At 50.1% G+C, this 21,730-nt stretch overlaps 1 long non-coding RNA gene across 1 annotated transcript; it reads right to left on the bottom strand.

The window, feature by feature from the left end:
- LOC133264030 (uncharacterized) lies at nt 1-21,528 on the bottom strand. Its single transcript, XR_009741593.1, has 3 exons — nt 21,287-21,528; nt 1,371-1,487; nt 1-126 (listed from the first exon to the last, which is right to left on the bottom strand). It is a non-coding gene; the product is annotated as an uncharacterized LOC133264030 (long non-coding RNA).
- Between the last annotated feature and the right edge of the window lie 202 nt (nt 21,529-21,730).

Here is a 21,730-nt window from a genome sequence, read left to right as displayed (position 1 = left end):
TCCCTGGAAGCGTTCACACACCGTGTAGCCAAGGCCCTCAGTGCCATGGGTTAGTGGTGGCCTTGGCAGTGCTGGTTGGACTGGATGAGCTTCGAGGTCTTTTGCTTTGATTCCATGATTCTTTCCCTGCAAGATAACCAGGAGAGCTCCCATCCGAGACAAACAAGTGTGACACGGTCACGCTTTCCACGCAGGCCCGGGTGTGATTAATCCCTGAAGCCTGCCAGGGAAGCAGAGGCAGCCTTTGATGTGCAGCTTGGGGATGGCTGAAACTGAAGCACGTTTAGTGCAGCGTAGCTCTAGGGTGGCTGGAGGAGAGGAGCAGGAGGGAAGGGAGGAGCAGCGGGCAGATAGTCAACCCGTCTACGCAGTGTGTTCTACAGCTCACCCCGATGGACTCAGAGCAATGCCTAAGGTACATCACCGTAATAATAATACAAAAGAAAAGATGCTACAGAAATTTAATTTCATTTAATTAAATAATAATAATAATAAATAAAAAAAAAAAGCTGACAAGAAAAGAGTTGTCCCAGCAGTCTTCCCCTTGCCCAAGGGAGGTAGCGTGGCCCCGCGGGTGGCAAACTAAGCCTAGGGATTTGGGATCGACTCCAAGCAAGGCTGGTAGCCCCTGTGTGGTCTCTGTCAAGTCCTCTTCCCCTGTCCCACTGCTTCCACAAGGTCTTTGTGGCTGGATGTCAGCCCTCAGTGAGTCTGGCTGCAAAAGGGGAGCATGATGTATCATCAGGTGGGCTTTCGTCCTCATGGAGCTGGGGGTTACAGCAGGCAAGCTGAGGATGCTGCATTGCCTCACCACGTAGAGGAGCAGAGGCAAGGTAGGAAAGGGATGGAGCTAGGCAGGAAGAAGGCAAGAGGTCACCTTGCTCATCACACCCCCTGAAGAAGGGACAGCTCTGCCTGTGTCACCCTTGTCAGGGGTCTCTCCAAACCCTCCCACGTTGCCAGCGATGGAGTTGACACTCTCAAAACAAATCAGACCCAGGTTCCCAGCTGAAGTCAAATGCAGGGCTTGGAAGTTGTTAAACACAGTTCCTCACGAGGCAGAGGTGGGATGTGGAAACTCTGTCTGAAGTAACACAGACCTGGACATCTTTCTACCTTCACTGGCTTGCCATGCTTGAGGCAAGACAGAGGTCAACCCCCCCAGTGCTCTCACTCCAGCCTCCAGTTCAAATCCTGCTGCTGAGCCAAATCCACATCTTTCTGGGTTTAGCAAAGCACAGGATCAGAACTGAGGGCAGAGGATGGATGACCTGACCTGGGAATTTCCCTTGACTTAACCTGCTTGAAGGAATTGCAGCAACTCCGTGATTAAGACTTAGCAAAGATAAAACAGGGAAAGTAAACTATACCTGTGCCTCGTAGGGAGATGATGGTAAATCCCAGCCCAGCTCTGTGGTTTCAACCCTTCCGTGCCTCAGAACTCTCTTGCTGCCTGTCTAAATTTCTCTGGTGCGATGCTCTTTAATCTTGATAAAGAAAATAAGTTAGATTGTGAGGATTCACATCTGAAACAAGATACATCAAACCCAAGCACTGGCTCTTTCATGAGCCCCAAACTAAACCCAAGCATGCACTTGAAGGAACCAAAGCAATGTGGCTGGATGTCTCAATGGACACAGTTCACCTCTTATGGTAGCAGCAAGGCTTGGTGGGCCCTTCGTTTGCCTTTTCCCAGCCCAAAGCTGCTTTCTCATGCTCCAGTCTGCAACCAGGACAATGGAGAAGAACTCTCCAAGGGCTTTTGAGACCAAGGGGCGATCTGGGCTTTTCTCTTGGCTGTTTTTCATGTGCTTTGATTTCATTCGGTGACAAATGTCCGTCACGACAAAAACGATCCCAGGAAGATGCAGCAAACCCCAGCTTGCGTTGGAATAAACCCTGCTTGTTCTCTGACAAACTCTTTGATGAAACCATTTTCAACTGTCTTCCCCTTTCCCCAGGTGAAATAATTCCCTGTAGCTCCCTCCCCACCACCACGCACACAAGTTTCCAGCCAGCTCTGCCCATGGCCCTTTCGTTTCCCACAGCCCAACGGCCTCTGATGAAAGAGACAGACAAAACCTCCCTGGAAACAGTGGCCGGTGTGAGAGCACCACGGAGGACGTTCCCTCCACAGCACTGTTATTCCATCCTCACACCCACCTCTGACCCTCTGCGGGCTCCAAGATTACCCATTGCACAAGGCTGCTCCATCTGAATCTCCTGAAGCATCCGGGGATGCTCCCATCGCATTAGAGCCCTGCAGGACCTTGACTCATTTCTCCATAAGATAGAATTAACTCTACTGGCTTTTTTGGGGGGGGGACACATCCATCCTGGCTCAAGAAAATAAACTCACTCCTTACCAACAGCCAGGGCGCCTGTGCCTGTTTCCAAAACAGAGCCTTTGTGGCTCTACAAAGGCTACATGTCCTCTTAATTTCAAATGTTCTTCCAGGACCAACAGGAAATGTGCTGAAACACCGTGAGAAAGCTTGTTCTTGTGGTTATGTCTGGCCCTAACCAGAAACAGAAGCGCCAGGAGGTGGGATGAGAGTGCTTGAAATCTCTCCAACTTCCCGTTACAAATGCTAAAGGTCTGCATGCTTCAGATGAACTTTTGGATGCTCCCATTGAGCTTTTGATGTCTTGCCCTTCCCTACGCGCGAGGCACTGAGAACAGCAAAGCGTCAAGTGAAAGAGTCTAGAGGTCTAGAGCACCAGTCCCCAAGGAGACAGTGGAAGGCTCTTGTCCGTGTGTGTGATGTAGAGCCCATCAGTCCCCAGAAACAGCTGCAACTGGTTTGATTCAAGTTCTGCTGCCAGCTCTGATGGCCCCAACTCCACTCCCTGCACACTGGCCCAAGAGGCAATGTCTTGGAAGAGCTCCTAGGATTGTTGCATCATGTCTCAACCTGAGTGTTTTCAGCAGCTATTCACATCTGAGGGAATCTCACCACGCTCCAGCAGAGATGGAATTCAAAATACAACTCATCTTTCCACTGCTGGGGTCTAGAATAGGTCCTCCTCTTAGATCCAAGTGCTCCAAGAGGTTCAGTCTAGAGTTCACCTCTTTAATCAGAAGAGGACGGAAACCCAAACAGAGAAGAGAACCCCAGAGAGGGCAGTCTGAGCAGACGTTGGCTTCTCTTTAATGCCGTCAGTTACCTTATCTAACCCTCTGCACCAGCATCACGAGGTGCTGCAAGAGCCGCATGGCAAGGAGAGACCAAAGGCCTCATGGGTGGCTCCAAAAATCCCAAGCCATACAGGTATTTCGGCATCCCACTCTTATGTAAGCACCGAGGACAGATTTCGTGCCAGGTGATTCAAAGCACCATCAGCTCCCTCTATGGGCTGCAGCAAGAAAAGAGAGGTGGCCTCCCCCAAAGAGGGTGGTTCAGAGCCTCAATGACTCACGGTTTGGAATGGGTGCTCTCTCCATCTACTCAAGAGGAAAGCTCTGGTTGACATTCCTCCTTCCTTTGGCACCTCCAAGGGTGCTCCTAGGGTGAGCCCTGGCCCCAAATCCTGTGGGGTTCCTGAGAGCAAGGAAGGTCAGCATCTTTGTGGACTTAACCCCAAAAACCTCAAGCAATGACGCTGCCCCTAAAGCAAAAGGACCATCAACGCTCTTGGAATTTCTCGTTCAAAACAATGCGTCACTGCCGGAGCCGGAGCTGGAGCCGGAGCAGCTCTAAGTGACTCGTCACCTGCCCAACACCCCTGGGCAAAGGTGGAGTGGCTCTCAGTGGTCCATCCCTCAGCTTCCTGTTTGCTCTGCCCACAGCACACTCCTGGAGCACCCGGAATGGCCGGCAGTGCCCTTTCCTGCACACCAAGGTGTCTTATTTGATTAGGAACAGGTTACCTGGATACGACGCTTCATCAAAGGGAATCCTGCGTTGATGGCATCCCAGAGATGCTTGGCTAATTGTAGGTTCCTACTGGTTGGAGCCAGTTCAACCCCTGGCCTTGGCTTTGCTGGGAATTGTTATGCTGGAGAGGAGCAACGTATGCAAAACACAGTGAGGGGGAAGAGCTGTGAGCTTCCCCGGGCTCCCCCAAAGAGATGCTATCATAAATATAGCATGAATAGGAGGCCCCAAGAACCACTTTTATTCTGGAATCCCAGCAGTTGCCCGGCCAAGGGAACAGGCAGCAGGGCAGAAAAGGCAGCTTCTGGAGCCAGGTCTGAGGACAACCCATAGCTTCCCACTGATCTGCTGCACAGCTCTGCTCAAACATCCCCCTTGCGAATAGGACTTGGGACCTTTTGGCTCTCAAAGCTTGCGTGTCCCCTGCTTGTATTGTACCTTATGGAATGGGGCTGTGACATGCTGGGTGTTTTAGCCTACTGGCTCCAATTCACCAGTCACAGACCTTCCCGGGTGACCCCTCCTGCTCCTCCTCCTGAATATTACTGGACACGTTACAAGAACAGAAAGTGAAATCAATCAGAGTTCACGCTTTGGAACAGCTCACACTGCCCTGTCTAATTTTACTCCTTCCCAGGCCAAACCTCCCCAGCTGAAGTACTTATTTAATTACCGTATTTTCTATAATCATCTGCTAGCAGCCCATAAATGCGAGGAAGGCACCAGGCTCCAGTTAGCAGTCACCAGGGAATTATGATGCGCTTGAAGTAAAGAATCACTTCAGACCGGGATGCCTGGCACCCTTGAGACATCAGCTATTATCTCATTCTCACCTCTTTGGTAATAACCTCAACCTTTTCTACAAATGCAGAGAAAGCCCCAATGCTTGAGGTGTGAGACACTAATAGCTTGATTCGGCTCTTATTTACAGCGGTGTGAATGAGAAACAACTGCCCCGAGGTCCATGCAGATAAAGAACTGTAGGGTCAGGAGCAGCTTTAGCAGCTGGCTCTGGGATGCTGCTGGCAACTGCACCTTTAAGTGGCTGAGCCAAGGGAATTGGGTGTTCTTTTCTGCAGGGACAGGTTTACCGACAGCAGGATTGAGCCCTACTTAGGGAGAAGCTGCTGGAAGTGGCCCTTTCCAGCACCTGGGGATCAGCGCGATCCCAGAATGTCACACCCTGTGTATAACTCATCGGGAGGGCGGAGGTAGGAACAGGAGGAGTTGGGCAATACCCAGCTCTTTCGTTTTGGGAAGAGTTTCAGGATTTTGAAATTTCTAACTGGTTCGGAAAGGAACGAAAACAACAACAAAAAGTGATGTTGATGTCTCCCAAAATCCAAAGCTGAATAAACAGCAACGAACAAATCCCTTTCCCAGCCCCATGCAGAAACCCAGTTACTCAAGGGCTGTCAGAGTATTCTGTTTCAGCAAAGTCTGGCCAAATGCAGCGCCTGTTTCACTCTATAACAGTTTCTTTTCTGGACTTATTTCTTCTCATAAGTCACAGCTTTGAAAACTATTTTCTTCCCAGCCCTTTTTTTGCATCGGGAAGTTCTTGAAGACAGACCGGGAGCTGGCTCAATCCTGCTGGTTTTCCACAGGTCGTTGGGTAACCCTTGAGATAAGACTTTCCACTTGGTGATAAGTTGTCCGGGTATAACGCTTAGGTCAGAAAAAGACTGAACATTCCAGATTGAAGCAGACTGTAGTTGCTTCCAGAAGAAAGGAACATCCACGTGCATTAGTCAGCTTCGGGATGACCCTGAGTTGCCAATGTGGTGCAGCACACTGGGGTAATGTAATCCTGGGATCACCAGGCTCAATGTTTCCAGTGGAAATAGAGGAGAATTCCCTCAATATGGCCTTGAGGGATCTCATCTGGAATATAGTGTCCTCTTTTAATCACCCTTGATCAAGAAACCCGTGGTGGAAGAGAACTGATACGGCAATGAAGGGAATGGAGAGCCCTTCTTACAAGGAAAATGCTGGAGGACCTTGGCTTTCACAGGGAGATAAAAGGGAATGGTCTTGTTCTGCCAAAAGAGAGGCACAGCCCAAGTACCTACAGGGTGGAAAAGCAAGCATAAAGTTGCAGGACAATGTCGCTACAAGGACAGGGTTGTATAACTTGGACATTAAGGAATTCAGGCTAGAACGTAGCAGGCTCCTTATCAGCCTTTAATGTATGTGAGAAATGTGAAGGGTGGTGGCTGTTTCACCCAGCTTTAGATGTTCAGAGGAAGGATGTCTGCATCTGAGAGCAGAGCACCTGGGGCTCTGTCTACAGTCCACAGAGAAATGGGCTCTGGTAATGCACGCAGCCTAATGCAGGCGCCGCGCTCGGTGAGAGCCGAAATCCTGGAATTGCTGATCTCTCCCCGTTGACTACAAAGGCAGGCAGGAGACAGGGAGAGATGTGCAAAAGAAGAGAGGTGAATCCAGGCCTGATATCCCACACCACACATCTCCGGGCAATGCTACGTGCACACAAAGCAGAAGTGGGAAGCAGCATAAACTGCTGTGTCTGATTGCACATGGCTGGGATGTCCTTGGGAGACACCTCTGGCCCAGGACAAGCATCGCTTCGAGGTCCCAGCCTGGTGATGTTGAGCAGAAACAGAATGGGTTCTATTAGCTTTTTAAGGAGAAAAAGGAAGGGCTTGGAGTTGCAAGGACAAGAAATCTGAAGGCATATGGGTTGTTATAGCTCAGCAGACCCATCCCCATCCCATCTTCCTACCTGGAGAACTAGAAATATTGCAGACCCTTTATACACTGGGGAAAGTTTCTTCCAACCCTTTCCAGGAGAAATGGAAAAGGCCCCAAAACCTTATAGGGGCCGGCAGGACATCACCCCATGCTGCTTGGTGCCAGGCTGATGAACGAACCCCTCATCTCCCTTTTCCCAAGCCCACGGTGACCAGAGAGGTGCCACATTGCACACAGGCAGGTGTCACCCAGCCGCTTCCTCCTGTGCAGAACAAGTTTATGGGCCTGATGCAATCCCCAGCAGGCGATCAGTCCATGGCAGCATTCCTGGGCACAGAGTCACGGGGTGCTCATGCAAGGCCATTGGGAGAGGGCACTCGGCGTGGGTGCCTCGTGTGCTTGCAGGAGCAAGTGCCTGCAAGGGAGGGGGTTCTTGCATGTGCATCACACGCACCTGCAGTTGGATCCATAGCATCCTCCCTCTTGGGAGAAAGGGACTGGGAGGAAGGCTTCGGCTAGCGGGGAACAGCCTTGGTCTGGAATCCTTGGGAGAGCCCAGATGTGTGCACCTCATCTGGGAAGTGGGCCATGGGCTTGCTTGCCTGCTTCAAAACCCTTTCTATAGTCAATTATAGGAAATCAGAAAGCTATTTCATTGATCTCACAGGTTTTGAAAGAGCAGGAGGCATCCAGTTGATCTTAAAGCATCACTGTGTACATAAGAACCTGTATACAATCCCTAAATTCGTGCCAACTCAGGGATAACTCCCACAGATGTTATTGAAGCTGTACCCCCAGGTACCACTGCCAAAGAGCTGAAACCAATCCAACAGCTGCTTTTTTGGAGCACAACTCGATCTTCACTAATCACTTTCGTTAACAACAGCACACTTGATCCATCTAAAGCCATCTGCAGAGGGTAGGATGCTGAAAGCCCGCACAAGACTTCAAGGCCAGGTTGGACAGAGCCTTGGGTGCCATGGTTTAGTGTGTGATGTCCCTGCCCATGGCAGAGGGGTTGGAACTGGATGATCTTAAGGTCCTTTCCAACCCAAACCATTCTAGGATTCTATTCTAAGACAGAAAATAACTGGCTGTGGTGGAGCAGAGAGCTCATCACCAGCCTGTGAAGCCTGGTGGTGAGTGTTACATCCATGCACTTGCTCCCATCCCATTCATGACCCCCCAAAAGTGTGAACACTTGGCTCCCACCAAGGCTTTATAGAAGTAGCTGCAATTCATCCAGTGCAGTTTGAGAAACATGCTGGGAGTTGCCAGGACCCAAGCACTTTGGAAAACCTGGTCCCACCTTGAAAAACCAGCTCCCATCTCTGGAAAATCTGGTCCCCACAAAGCAACCATCGCTTCTCCCCCTTGCAAGGCGCTCAGTGGCGAAGCAGACTGTCTGGTCCCCACCGTCTCCCGGCCGGAATGAAGCGTTCAAAGTTGATCTAAAAAAGCAATTTCTAGGCTGACAGATAAGGAGTGTGAAAATGCCACGGGGAATGATTGGCACAGGCTCCGGTGGAGACAGCAGGCGAGGTGAGCTTTAATTACAGAGTGGCCTGGTGGCAGTACCTGTCAGATGACTCATTTCCATCACCTCCCGAGAGGTTTCTCCTCTTCTCTCTCTCCCCTTGCACCTCTCTTCGCTGGGCTCTTTCATCAGATGCTGGCTCGCTGGCTTCCTTACGAGCCTTGAGGCACTGAGTCACTTGTCATCAGGCAGGAACCTGGCAAAAAAGCACCTCATGGTCCACCTGACACCAGTGTCATGCAGCCATCCAGCTCCACGGGTGGAAGAGTCCTCGCTGAGGAAACAGACTCATAGGGAGGCAAAAGAAACCACTGCATGGGACTGGAAGGAGCATGCAATCCGTACCAAAGCAATCCAAGGGGTTTGTTGCCTGAAATAATACAATACACAGGTTACAAGAGGGCAGAACGTACCTGGGATTGATGAGGAACACCCAAGAAGCTTCCAGTTCATGGCATCCTCCTACTCCTATTTCTGTGTACCAAGCATGGCAAACCACTGAGGGTTTAATGCCTGTGTAGGATTCAGCAGAGTACCGAACCTTAGTGCTACCTTGGCTGCTTTAGGGTTGGTTTTTTGCTCAAACTCTTCTTATTACATTGGCCATTGTATTTTAGGTATTTTAGGAAGGGAGGGTCCTATCAATTGCATGGAAATGGAAGCAATGCATGGTTTGCAACTCATTTCAGAAAGAATAACATCCATTCGTGGAGGCAAATACTAGCCTACATTGTAAGAGTAATCCAAACCAGCATAGGAAATGGAAACTGGAATGAAATGCAACAGGGGTAGATGGTGCCAGCCTTGCCAAAAAGCTCCTATGGAAGTCTCCAACTCCAGGCAAAGGAAACAGGGAATCATCTGGACGGCAATGAACACAGCAGTAATTGCCATTTGGCTCCGAGATGGGGATTAACACAGGAAACCTGCTGTGGGCCTGGAAGTGCCAAAAGTGAGGCAATGATGAGTGTTGGGGGGAAAGAGGAGCCTCAGGTTGAAGAGGATTTGCCACTGAGCTCTGCAGGAAAACACCTCGAGACAAATGCTCTCCAATACAGTCGCTAATGGTACTGACAGAGATGGAAATGCAGCTTGCTGGTGGCATCATGGTATGCTCTAGGATGAGCTCAATGTGCCAGAGATCATCGCTCAGACCAGGGCAGGTAGAGAAGGACCACAGGGACTTCACTGCTGCCCTGGTTTCAGGACAAGGGAAGAACAGTGGGGTTTGCTGGCACAAATAAAGTGAAAGGCAGGTCAAAGATTCGGAGGGTGAAGGTGCTCAAAGAGGGGATTATTTAACGCAATGAGAAGAGGCAGGAGGTTAAGCCAAGCCAAGGTGCAAGTCACAGCTTCTCTGTTGTGGAGGTTTTGGAAACGAACATGGGGAAAGTCTCCATTACCCCAGAGACTTTCACGTGAGGCTGAAAAGGATGCGAAGGAGTGGTCAGGAAATAATGGCCCGAATGTAGGACAGAAAGAGTTGTTTTTTTATTTCCTTTCAACACAATTCCTTATTTTTTCACTGTCCCACATGACATCCTTGTCTCTAAATTGGAAAGACATCAATTTGATGGATGGACCACTCGGTGGATAAAGAACTGGTTGGATGGCCGCACACAGAGTTGTGGTCAATGGCTCAATGTCCGGCTGGAGACCAGTAACGAGTGGGGTCCCTCAGGGATCGGGGTTGGGACCGGTCTTGTTCAACATCTTCATCGCTCCCATGGACAGTGGGTTTGAGTGTGCCCTCAGCAAGTTTGCCGATGACACCGAGCTGTGTGGTTCAGTTGATACCCTGGAGGGAAGGAATGCCATCCAGAGGGACCTTGACACACTTGTGAGGTGGGCTGATGCCAACCTTATGGAGTTTAACCATGCCAAGGGCAAGGTCCTACACCTGGGTCAGAGCAATCCCAGGCACAGCTACAGGTTGGGCAGAGAAGAGATTCAGAGCAGCCCTGCGGAGAAGGACTTGGGGGTGTTGGTTGATGAGAAAGGGGTAACGGGTTCAAACTGAAACAGGGGAAGTTTAGATTGGATATAAGGAGGAAATTCTTCCCTGTTAGGGTGCTGAGGCACTGGAATGGGTTGCCCAGGGAGGTTGTGAATGCTCCATCCCTGGCAATGTTCAAGACCAGGTTGGATGAGGCCTTGGGTGAGATGGTTTAGTGTGAGGTGTCCCTGCCCACAGCACGGGGGTTGGAACTAGATGATCTTCAGGTCCTTTCCAACCCAAACTATTCTATGGTTCTATGATTTTCCCATTTAGAACGCTTTATAAAGGAGCAGCCCAAATGACACATTTCAAGTTTCTTGAATAAAAGCCACTTTCACAGAACCAAGCGTTGTTCTTCTCTGCACTTTTGTCTTACACCCCCCATCCCCCCCCCCCCAATTTCTAATCTTTGTTTTTCTTTTATCTAGGAATACGACTTGGACAACAAATCCATTTCCCACGGAGGTCCTCTCCAAGATCATGTCTGCTGTCCTCCGTACTACACACCCCCAAGAGAACTTCCCACCTTCGTAAAAGGCAGTTCCACATGGGCCTTGTTCACTACAGTCATAAGCTGGGAATTCGATGAGTTCCAGTGTTCCAGTCCAGCCAGTGTCCCAAACCAAGACAAGTGATTCTCTGCCTTTTTTGATTGTTCTATCTCAGAGAGCTTTGTTATTTCCTTCTCTAGGTTGAACCATGGTCCTGTTGAAGCTGGTGGGACTTTTGCCATGGACCTCAACAACTCTAGTCTGGCCAGCTCTTTCTCTTTTGTTTTTCCCCTTCGGAAGGGTCAAGAGTCAATGGGAAACAGATCCCCTTGGCACACAGCAGAAAGCAAAATTAGAAGCACATGTTTCCTGCTCCCAAAGAGGTACATATGGCAGCGGGTTGGAACTGGATGATCTTAAGCTCCCTTCCAACCCCAACTGTTCTATGATGCTGATCCTTTCAAAGAGTACATTTAGTCTCCTTTGCTCCTCCCAGTGCAGGAATGGCAAATGCCTTCATATCTGACCCTCCTTTACATGCTCCAATGCTTTCCTTAATCTCCGTTTCCATTCCTGCTTCCGTGTCCTGTCCCAGGATTGGAGCTTGAAGGTAGCTCAGCTCCAATTTGTGTCCTCAAGGGTGACCAGCTCTTCCAGAGAGCTCAGTTTTCATGTGGATCCAAAGTATTTTGGAAGAAGCTGGTGCTCCACCTCAAGGGATGGGTTTACAGGTTCCAAAGGGGGAATGGAGCCCTGTAAAGCTCCTTGCTTTTGAGTCCTAACGGTTAGCCCTGGCAATTGTGTCCTAATGCATCTCTTACACTGCCACAGTGAAAACTGGTTTCTGTGATGCTTTTAGAACCCTTGCTATGGAAAAAACCTCACAGCAGTGCAAGTCCATGCGCTGGAAAACCATTGGGTTCTGCAGTTTATGAAGCACTTACTAATCCCCTTCCGACTGGAGCTGACAGCAAAACATCTACTGACAACAGCTGTAGAACCAAAGCCAAAGCATCGGATCTGAACGGAGATTAATCAATGTCTCTCCAATGGTTGCCTTGTCCAAGGCTAGGGAGACCCTGTGTGGAGACACGGGGCAGCACAAGCTCTACAGGTCCATGTGGGAGGAGAACCACAAGACTCACCTGATGAAGGACGCCCTGTGTGCTCAGCACAGCTGAACCAAGCTGGCTGGGATGTCTGGTTCAAAACCTTGGGATAAAGAAAAGCTGGGAAAAATAAAAAAATCATTACCATTTTTGGTTGAAATTTCTGCTGAATAAACCCAAAATTCTCATCACTCAACTTTGGCTCTCTTGTTCTAGTTCCATTTTATCATTGAAGTGGTGGCAAAGATGAGAAACAGGAGAGTAGGAACAGCAAAGAGGCATCAACCACCAGTAATAAAATATCCAGCTTCAATTTAAATAGCTAAGTTACATATATATATATATATTAAACAAATAAATTGCCTTTTTCTGTGGAAAATAATCAATTTTAAAGCCTTTTGGGTGCAAGGATCATATCCAAGGCACCATTCTTGTCTTCACTCCTAACACTAACATTGACTTGGTGGGGGAGAGGGGAGGGAAGGAGGATATTCCCACAGAACGTTATGATTCCCATGATGCCAAGAAGAAGAGGACTTCCAGCAAAGACAGAAACGCTGCCAGGATCCCAACAGCCCAGCGAGAGGCAAAACCACAGGGAATTAGAGCAAACTTCGGTGTCGTTTATCATTACAGCCCTGCAGCAGCTACTACAGCATCCCCTGGAAGGCAAATGCTTTCAAGGCAATGCTTTTCAAAGGCATTCTGCTTTCCTGCTGTCTCCTGCCTGTCCCTTCAGAAGCTGCATAAATGATTAAACCAGATTCCTAAAGAGGTGAGTCAGGCTCCCAGGGCTTCAGATGGATGTTATGGGATGAGCACAGTCCTTTTCCCCCATTTCCCTCCTCACCACCGAGCTCCTGCGTTGTTCTGCAGATAGAAAGCACAACCCATCTGGAGGAGAAGCCGGCAGTAGCGGCCGGTGATGGGTCAGCTCTCTGGCATCTCCTCACAGATTGCATTGAGGAATGTTTCAAGCCAACACAGTGACACAGATCTCCAAGTACCTGACCTATTTCCCCTTAGGCCCATTGTCACAAGCACCTTAAGAACCAATGAAAATGTTTAACCTGAATAGCTTTGGCAATACCCACAGGACACCTGATCTTAAGTGGGTCGCATCTTCAGCAGAAACATGGAATGGGTCCGTATCAGGACCTTCAACCCAGTTGCCTCGTTGCCAACACAAAATGAGATTCAAATTCCTCACATTTCCCATTGCCATAAACAAATCCCACTTCGGAAACCAAGGCAGCCAAGGAAGTTCCTTTATACCCAGCAGAGTATGAATGAAGAGGGGAAGGCAGTAATCCCCCAAATCAATCCAACCCTTACGTATGTTCCCAGGAGGGGCCACAAAGCTCTAACCTAATACATTAAGATGGAAGAGGGAGACAAAAAGAGGGACCATTCTCCTTTCCACCTGTGCTGCTGAAGTGGAAATCCCAGCAGCTTGCGCTCTGTTAACGTCTGCCAGTCCTAAGGAATCAGAAGTGGCAACTTTCCCCCACTCCCCCTCACAAAGAGATTTGTCTGAATATAGCAAGAATCAAGAATAAGCTAAAGGATGCAGTGTTCATGCTGAATCACCACTTGCAGCATCTTTAGACGCTGGGATTTCCCTTTAAAGGAGCCTTTAATGAAAGCTGAGATCCTGATGGGTTTATCCCAATTCCAAGAACTGGGATTGTTTGTTTTTTTTTTAAGAAAACAAACCCAACCCCCCCCAAGCCCAAGCGCAACACAGAACAAATGTGATGAGACAGAAGTAAACTCATGGAAGTTCACAACGCTGGTGTTGAAAGAGGAGCCCTTTGTATGTTAATGATCTTTTCCCCTTCTGTGCCCAACCGCTAAAGGGTGATTGAAACATTCCCTGGGCTGAGAATGGGAAACTAAACATGTCCAAGGACAGCCACATATTCTGGCACGTTGTTAAAACCTGCTCCACCCCAGGAGGCCACCACAAGGGAGCTGTGTTGCTCCAAGCCTCTTTCCTCTCCCCAGTCCCCAAAAGGAGAGGGAACAGCTACTTCGCAGCTATTCTAGAGGGCTGTGACACCAGAAGGACACCGAGATGCTTCAGGAGGGGTGGGTTTGGTTGCATACAGGCCGGGTGCAATAAGAAGGACCCCAAAGCAGTATCAGATGTGGAGACTGAAGTTGGGGAGCTGTTACTTGTCCTGGATGGCTCCTGCGCTTCCCTGACATGAAAGAGGCTGTGCACACATTCCAGCACACGTGGACACCACAATGAGAAGCCTTCATGGGTTGCAGTTCATGGTTTTTGCTCTGCTTTGCTGCTTAAAAGCACCACGACAGCAAAACCCAGAGGATTTTGCTCATGGTTAAAAGAACAAAACCAAACAATAGGCTGATGCGTTATTTTCCCAACTACAAAATACCATGATCTCATGCACTCGGAGGTGGGGAATATATTCAGCCCCAAGGTCTTATCCACATGGCTTCTAAGACAAGGGTCATCCCTGTGGTGGTGCTTCTTGCTGACAGATCACCTACTTTTTCTCCTGCTCCTGTGGATTTCGGTGTCAAGCAAGACCAGGCTCCCTCTACAACATATGAGTAACCTGCCTCGAGGAAGGCTGGGGAGCCAGAGACCTGCGTGTTATGGCCAGCTCCTCCACGTTGTGCAATCTTGTGCAAGATGCTTCTTATTCCTCCGTTTCCTGCACGGATACAGATGCACGGGGCTCTTTCCCCTGCTCTGCGCTGCGGGGGCACCTCAAGAGGCCAGGACTCAAGAGAGCTTTCACCAGCGAGCTTGGCTCCACTCTTCCCGGGCTGCAACGCCATCATCTCCACTTATTCCTCCTTACTCCGGTGCCAGGGAAGTTGTAATCAGTCCCTGTGATAAAAGAAGTAGGACTCCACACCCACAGCGGTTACAGCAAGGCAGTGCCATGGAAGCAGAGCCTGGCACGTTCCCATGGGCACTGGAGACACCAGTGGTGCTCGTCTTGCCTTTGCCCACCGCAATCCCCGCAGGAGCAAGCATCAGCTCTGGCTCTAAACCTGCTTTTAATTTGCCCAGGAACGAGCCCCTTTCCTCTGGGCTTGTTTGGCAGAGCCCGCACGGTTCAGAGAGTGGTTTCTCCCCACCTCTGTAATTTTAGTGGGGACCAAAGAGTCCAAATGAGACTCGAGGCTTTTCAAACCACAAGCCCTACAGTAAATAAGGGTTAAAGGCATTTCCAGGCACGTCTATTAATTTTCTGGTGACTGTTTCATCCTTGATTTCTTTCTTTCTTTCTGTCAGACAAACTCTGCCCAGCTTCAAACACACAAAGAAGTCCCCATGCAAATTTTTCCCCAGGCTTTCAGCACCAACGTCTGTGCATTCCCCAAGCGCTCTCTTAGGCTGGGAGCTGGTAAAGGAAGAGATACAGCGGAGCTGATTTGGAAATAAGTGGCTTTGAGTTGCGTTTTACAGTGCTCCCTTATTATAAAGAAGAAACTAACACCCGAGAACTGATCCTTTGGGATGGTTCCAGTGCATTATTGGGGCAGTGAAGCACCATCCAAGCTTCTTTCAATCTCGGCAGTATAATTTCGGCTTATTTGATGGTAGAGAGTAAAACTCCTTTCCCCTAAAGTCAAGCTATTTGCAGAAGCCACATCTGTTGAGTGCCACAGCCCTGCAGAGAGCAGTGGCAAAGCTGGAACTAAAACCCAGCAGCCCTGAGCCCTTGGGCTCTGTCTTATCCATAGCATTTAGCTTTCTAAATGTTTAAATACACTCTTTCTGGAATTATTCACCCTCATTAGTGGTAGATCATTACCTGTAACTTTATACAGGTAATAATCACAGAATCACTTTTTAGACAACGCCAGGTCATGACACCACCCAAGGAAGACAAAATCCTTGCCCAGTTTATCCAGCCCGTGCTCTGGTGTCCGGGTCAGACAGAGAACACCATTACCTGCAGAATGCAGGTATCACTGCAAGATGCTCCGACATCATCACGGTATTATCACTGAGGACCACTTCCATTCCCCCCTTGCATAGGAGGGATCATCCAGGGATGGCAGCAAGAGAGGAGTGACTTGATGCTCAGCACTAGGGGAACATGACAGAGAAGCACTTATAAGCTCCCTTATCTTAGTCCATTTGAGTTTCTCAAACTCCAAAAAGAAAGGGATAGCCACTCATTTAGCTCACTTCTCTCTTCAATGTGAGGTCTCCAGTGCCAAACCCACCTCCAGAGAGACATTAGTTGGTCTTCTGCAAACCCTGGTCCAATTTATTTTATAGGTAAGGCTTAGCACCACAGGACCTGAAAAATGACCAAGGAAACCAGCATTGCAGCCTGTCCTCACCAGGCTGATTAAGCTGAGCAGCATTTCTGAAGGCAAAAGAAGAGAGGAATGAGTGGCAGGCAAGAAGGGGAGAAATGAGCCTCTAATTAGATGCAAGACAAGTCTATACCACACAATGAGCCCCAAGCTAGCTCCAAGGAGGCTGGTACATCCACACAGCCCACACATGGAGGCACAGGTTCCTCATACTCAAAGTCAAACATCCCCCTCTTGAAAAAGATGTGAAAATGAGGGGCCATGGGTGAATGAAGTCATTGGGATCCTCGAAGCAGCAGAGGACACCGGGGTGGCTGAGTGACTGGGCATGGTGGTTGAAGCTGTGCTGGGACCACACCAAAGCAGAGAGCAGCTCCCAGACCTGGGGAACTTGATGTATCAGCAGAAAGCAGTGGTGCATGGCACACAGCTGCCAACACAAGGCAAGGCAGGTGAATAAAAACCCAGCTGAACCCTATTGAGTGTACAGAAAAACCCCAGGAGCCAATAAAGCCTGCTGCAAGAGTAGAACACCCATGTCCTCATTACTCCTCCTGGCAACCCAGGGGCCTTGTGAGGCTGCAGCTGGTGATCAGCTCTGCGCAGCACAAGGCAAGAGGAAAGCCCAGGGTGATGTTATGGTCCCTTGCTGACTGGAGGAGGCTGATGGGACGTGGTCACTCCTGCAGACGTGGGGTTTGTAGGTGGTGCACAGCTGGCCTCCCATGGGATGAACGGGCTGCTTGTTCCTGAGGTAAATGGAACAAAAGGAAAGAGTGCAGAGAGGAGAAAGAGCTCCTTGTGATTACCTGAGCAGGACACGGATACCCCACGAAGTACAGTGGGAGCCATAGGCACTGGGATGCTCCCGGGAGCGGGTCTAAGCAGGGAGACTCATCCGACTGCCGTGACAAGGATGCGCAGCACCAAGCTGAGGGACCGAGCAGAGGCTCTTTGCCATGAAGAATCCCCGAGTCCCTTGACGCAAACATTCAGAGCTCTTTGGAGAACCCTTTGATGAGAGTCGGTGACCCCTGGAGATCTGCTTCAAGTTCCGCTTGATTCAGCATCAAGAACTGGGATTCCCTTGACACGAGCCTCAGGCTTGCAAACCAGGAGCAACAACAGAGCAAGTTGAAGGATGAGACAAAGCTGTCTATGATGGGACATGGAGAAGGACCAGAAGGATCAGCCAAAGCTGTCCATGATGGGACCACCACCAGTCAAGCAGTGGCAGAAGGCGCCAGGCTGGCCTCACCGCACGAGGAATCACTGAGCCTGAGCGAAGCTCCTGCCTGCAGAACCGCAAGTGATGCAAAGGACTCCTATTGAGCAAATTCAGCTGCCCTTGCTCCAGCCCCAGTAACAAGTGATAGGCAAGAGGAACCGGCCTCAAGCTGCACCAGGGCAGGTTTAGATGGAGCTGAGGAGCAATTCCTGCCCCAGAGGGTGCTCAGGCATTGGAACAGGCTGCCCAGGGCAGGGCTGGAGTCACCATCCCTGCAAGTGCTCACACACATCCTCAGTGCCTTGGCAGTGCTGGGGTAAAGGCTGAACTCCATCTCAAAGGTCTTTCCCTACCCATTTGATTCTGTGGTTCTACCCTGTAGCCAAACCCAGGCCTAAGCCCTCGACAAAGCTTCCAGGTTGTGAGGAATAAAAGCGAAACCCGAAGAGCAGCAGCACAAATCATCAGGCACTTGTCAAAGCGGTGCGTCAGCACCGAGCAAGCCGAAAGGCGCTGGTGATGCGAAGGCAGGCTTTGCTGCCCTGCATTGGCAGGACCTGGGGCTGACAGAGCGCTTCCAGCACAGGGCAGAGCCTTCATCCCGGCTGTGCCCAGCACATCCCGGTGCCCACGTGATGCCGAGCTGTGTCAGCACGAGCGTGTTGCAGCCTGAGACGACATTGCCATGTCCTCCATGACTTCACCCCCCGGGGCCGAGGGCTTGTGGCTGAGCCCACGGAGCAGGTCGTGCCGTGAGTTACAGGGGTTACAACATCACCACCAGCACTGGACCCGGGCCAGGGTCACCCTGACATGGCCACGGAAACAAGGGCAGCGGCAATAGGACGGTCCCCATCCAAACAGGGGCAGTGCCACCCAGCTCAGACATCCTTGGAGATGTTAAGGATCTATGGAGTGGGACAGACATCCCTGGTTCATTCCAAATTAACCCTTTACCCACACTGACCTCAGTAGCTTTTGTTCTTCCTTAAAACAGGAGCTCTCAGGCCCTGCTGGTGCTTGTGTCGGAGGCAGCACTGGAAAGCCAAGACAAAATTCCCTCCAACAACCCATCCATGGACTGGGACCTCCCCTTTTCTAATGGCCTGGATTTGGCCTGTTGTGCTGGGGTTTTGTTAGGCTTGATTTTTCTCACTGCAGCGTGCATCCTTGCAGATAAGCAGGCTGATAACACACTAGGAATGGAGGAAGCCTTGTCCTTATCCTCATTAAAGCTGCCTTGAACAAAAAGAGGGGGGTCTCTGCTAGGATTGTCCCTTGGGTCCTGAGCACAGCAGCTCAGCACGTGGTGAACATCCTCAGGACACCGATGGAAAGGCAACAGCGGACCAAAAGGGCCGAGATGCAGGAGAGCTGCAACCACATGTGAACTGAGACTCCATCACCTGCACCAGCCCCAAGGAAATCAATCTTGCCTGCACTGGGGCCCCGGTCCTCTGGCAGCAGACACTTGGATAAGCCAAACAGCAACCGTGCCACTGTACATTGTGCAGAGGTGAATTCCCCTTTGTCTCCAGAGGGCTTTCTTGACCTATAGACGTTGACCCTGGGGCAACAGAGGGGTCAGCAAGGTGGGCACGGGGCTTTGAGCTTTGATTGCAAACTGAAGCAAGGAGCCCATTGCCCAGCTCTTCACCATCTCTTCAAGGTCAGGGACTCTCTGTAGGCCACTCGCTCGCAGGCACAAGGAGGGGATGTCAATGCATTGTGCTGTCTTCTGCAAGCAGGATACAGGCATCCCTTGGCTGGTGCTTTGTTTCGAGCAACACAGAAAACCCTCCAAAGGGCACCTTAGGATACAGCACCAGGTTAAGACACACTGGAGCATCTCCCCAGGAGAAACGAGCCCCAGAATGTATGGCTGCAAATTCCTTAATAACATCATTTCCCCTTTCTGCATCACTTTGCTTCTACAGATTGCAAAATGCTCCATAAACACAAGCAGAAACAGCTTCACAACCCACATGAAGACCAGCTGATGTCCTACCTTCTCAGCAGGGGAGGGAGGATCAACAGGCAGGGGAGAACAAGCCCCTTTAGGGATGTGGCTTGTAAACTTGGCACGGGAGAAGCAAGGAACAAGCACAATCTGCAGCCTTCCCTTAAACATCCAGTGGTGTGCTTTTAAAGGTATTTATGTGCCATGGTCTAGACAGGATTCATCACCTCAGAGCACACAAGGCAGCTTCAAAGACCAATCACAACTCCTTAGCTGTACTGCATGGATTTAAATATTGCAGTGAGGATAGGTTAGCAAATACATAAGGAGAACAATGAGGGATACAGGCCAAGACCTGGAACTTGGCTCTCCAAATAGTCAGGATCTGCAGGGGGAAGAAACAAGGAGGACACCTGCCCTGCTTCCTGGTCATGTTTATCTTCCCACATTCCTGAGCACACAGAAGCTACATGACAGGTAATGGGACTTGGATCCCAGTAAAGTCTCCAGGCCCTAGCTGAGGACTTGCTGTGTTATGACATTGGCTACAGCTTTGCATCTAAGGAGGACAGGCAAAAGCCATCCCTGTTTTAGAGATGTCGAGCTGAGGTTTAGTGACAGGAGCAACACACAGGCTCACACCAGCTTCAGACCCTGGCGTTGAAGTGGGAGTCATCCCCAGTGTCTGGAGCTGCACCCTGGCAGCCCTCCAGCCTCAGCCTTGCCCAGCAACAGGTTTCCTCTGGGTACCAGTGGGATGCTGTCATCACAAGGAAGGTGCAACTGAAACTCAGCGCTAGGGAAGCATCTGCTTGGTCAGACTTTCCAAAACTCCTGGGCAAGGACGCTCAGCCAGGAGGAAGGCACACATTGGGTTTGCCCATTTGATGGGCAACCAATGCCATTAAAATACAGAGCTCCAAGGTTAACCATCCGTGTTTTGGTTCCAAGCCTTCCAGGGAGACCTCAGCTGAACAATCAACACGAAACCCGAATGTTGAGGAAACAATAAAGCACAGACTGATGCTGTAGCACGCTACTGTTGTCTAGCATTCTGGGACAAATATAGCACAACCCCTTCCCCTAAACCCAAATCTCCATCTGGGAAACATCCCCTGGACCCAGGAAACAGAAAAGGGAGGACTGGATCCCTACTTATCACTGGCTTCCCATTAAGCATACCCCATCCAACAGCTGCTCCCATACCAGCCAGCACCCCAGCACAGGGCAAATACATGATACCAGCACCGCCTGGATGCTGTTACAGCCAGAAAGGAGAAAGCCAAAAGCAGGCAGGCAAAGGGTTAAGAACCAGATCAGTGCCTGTCATCAACCACCATGGATGCGCCCCAAGTCTCCGGTGTTGGTACCTGGGTGCCTACCACTGTCTCTGGGGTGGAGTCCTTCTAACCACAGGGCAGCCTCGCCTGCATTCCTGCTCCCTGAGTGACAGCTCCGGAGATGCTCGCTCCAACCTAAGCCTTGGCAGGAGAAAAGATGCCTCCTGCAGGGCCAAGTCAGACTCGCCCTGGAAATCTCCTTACTTAGTAGAAACAGGTTAAGGAGCCAGGAGCCAAGGGCTTGGCACCGGCTCCGGGTGTTTTGCTGGAGATGTTTAGGAGCGGATTGAAATTGCCAGCTTGCATCTCCTTAGATGTCTGAGCAATATCCTAGCGCAGAATTATGCAGGTAATAAGGGCTTGAAAGCAGGAACAACCACAGTTGGATTAAGATATAGGCACTCTAGGCCTTTGCTCAGTTCCCTGGCTCGGAGAGACTTGGGATGACATCAGTCCTTGCTTTTGCTTAGTAAAAGCGTTTCTGGCACCGTTTGCAAAGAGGAGCTGGAAGGAGAACAGTGCGAGAGCTGCTGCTCCAGTGCCACTTGCCCAAGCTCAAAACAGGGTCCAGCAGAGGGAAGAGCAGCAGTTGGTACTGCTAGAGCCAGGAGAAGGACTCCTGCAGAACTTGGCAGGGTAAGGTCAAGATCCACAGGCACTTGCACATGTAGGAAACATCCCATACACATTCAGTTCCAGGTCAGGAGCATCTTACCTACACCCGGTGGAAGAAGAGGTGGATTTACACAGATGAGGAGCAGAAGTCCAGAGTATATTTCTTCTTCATGCCTTTTGTATTTTCTAGTTAAGCTTATAACACATTGAGAGTCAGAACAGAAAAGGCTGTCCTAATCTACCCTATTTGGTCCTCCAAACTAGCTTTTTCATAACTGCTTCAACCCCAGAAGTGGTTTCTTCTTTGTCTGCCCCCAAAACCAGCAGAAGCATCTTTACAGAAACTCACATCTCATCCACAGAGCACTAGTTTGCTCAGATCTTTGCAACTGCTTCCATAACAACAGTGCCAAGCTCTTTAACATGATGCAGTATCACTCCACCAGCTCCAGTGGCATTAGTCCTCCTTGTTACTGAGCATCATTTATCACAGAGAGAATGCTAGGGAGGACCAAAAGCAGGGCTGCTCCAGCAATAAGCTCAA

The sequence above is a fragment of the Pezoporus flaviventris genome, unplaced genomic scaffold (genome assembly GCF_033815535.1).
Source record: "Pezoporus flaviventris isolate CSIRO_AGI_PZ_B2104156 unplaced genomic scaffold, CSIRO_AGI_Pfla_v1 ptg000569l, whole genome shotgun sequence".
NCBI classification, from domain to species: Eukaryota; Metazoa; Chordata; class Aves; order Psittaciformes; family Psittacidae; genus Pezoporus; species Pezoporus flaviventris.
The sequence above is the reverse complement of the archived record's forward strand: the minus strand, read 5'-3'. Positions and strand labels throughout refer to the sequence as shown.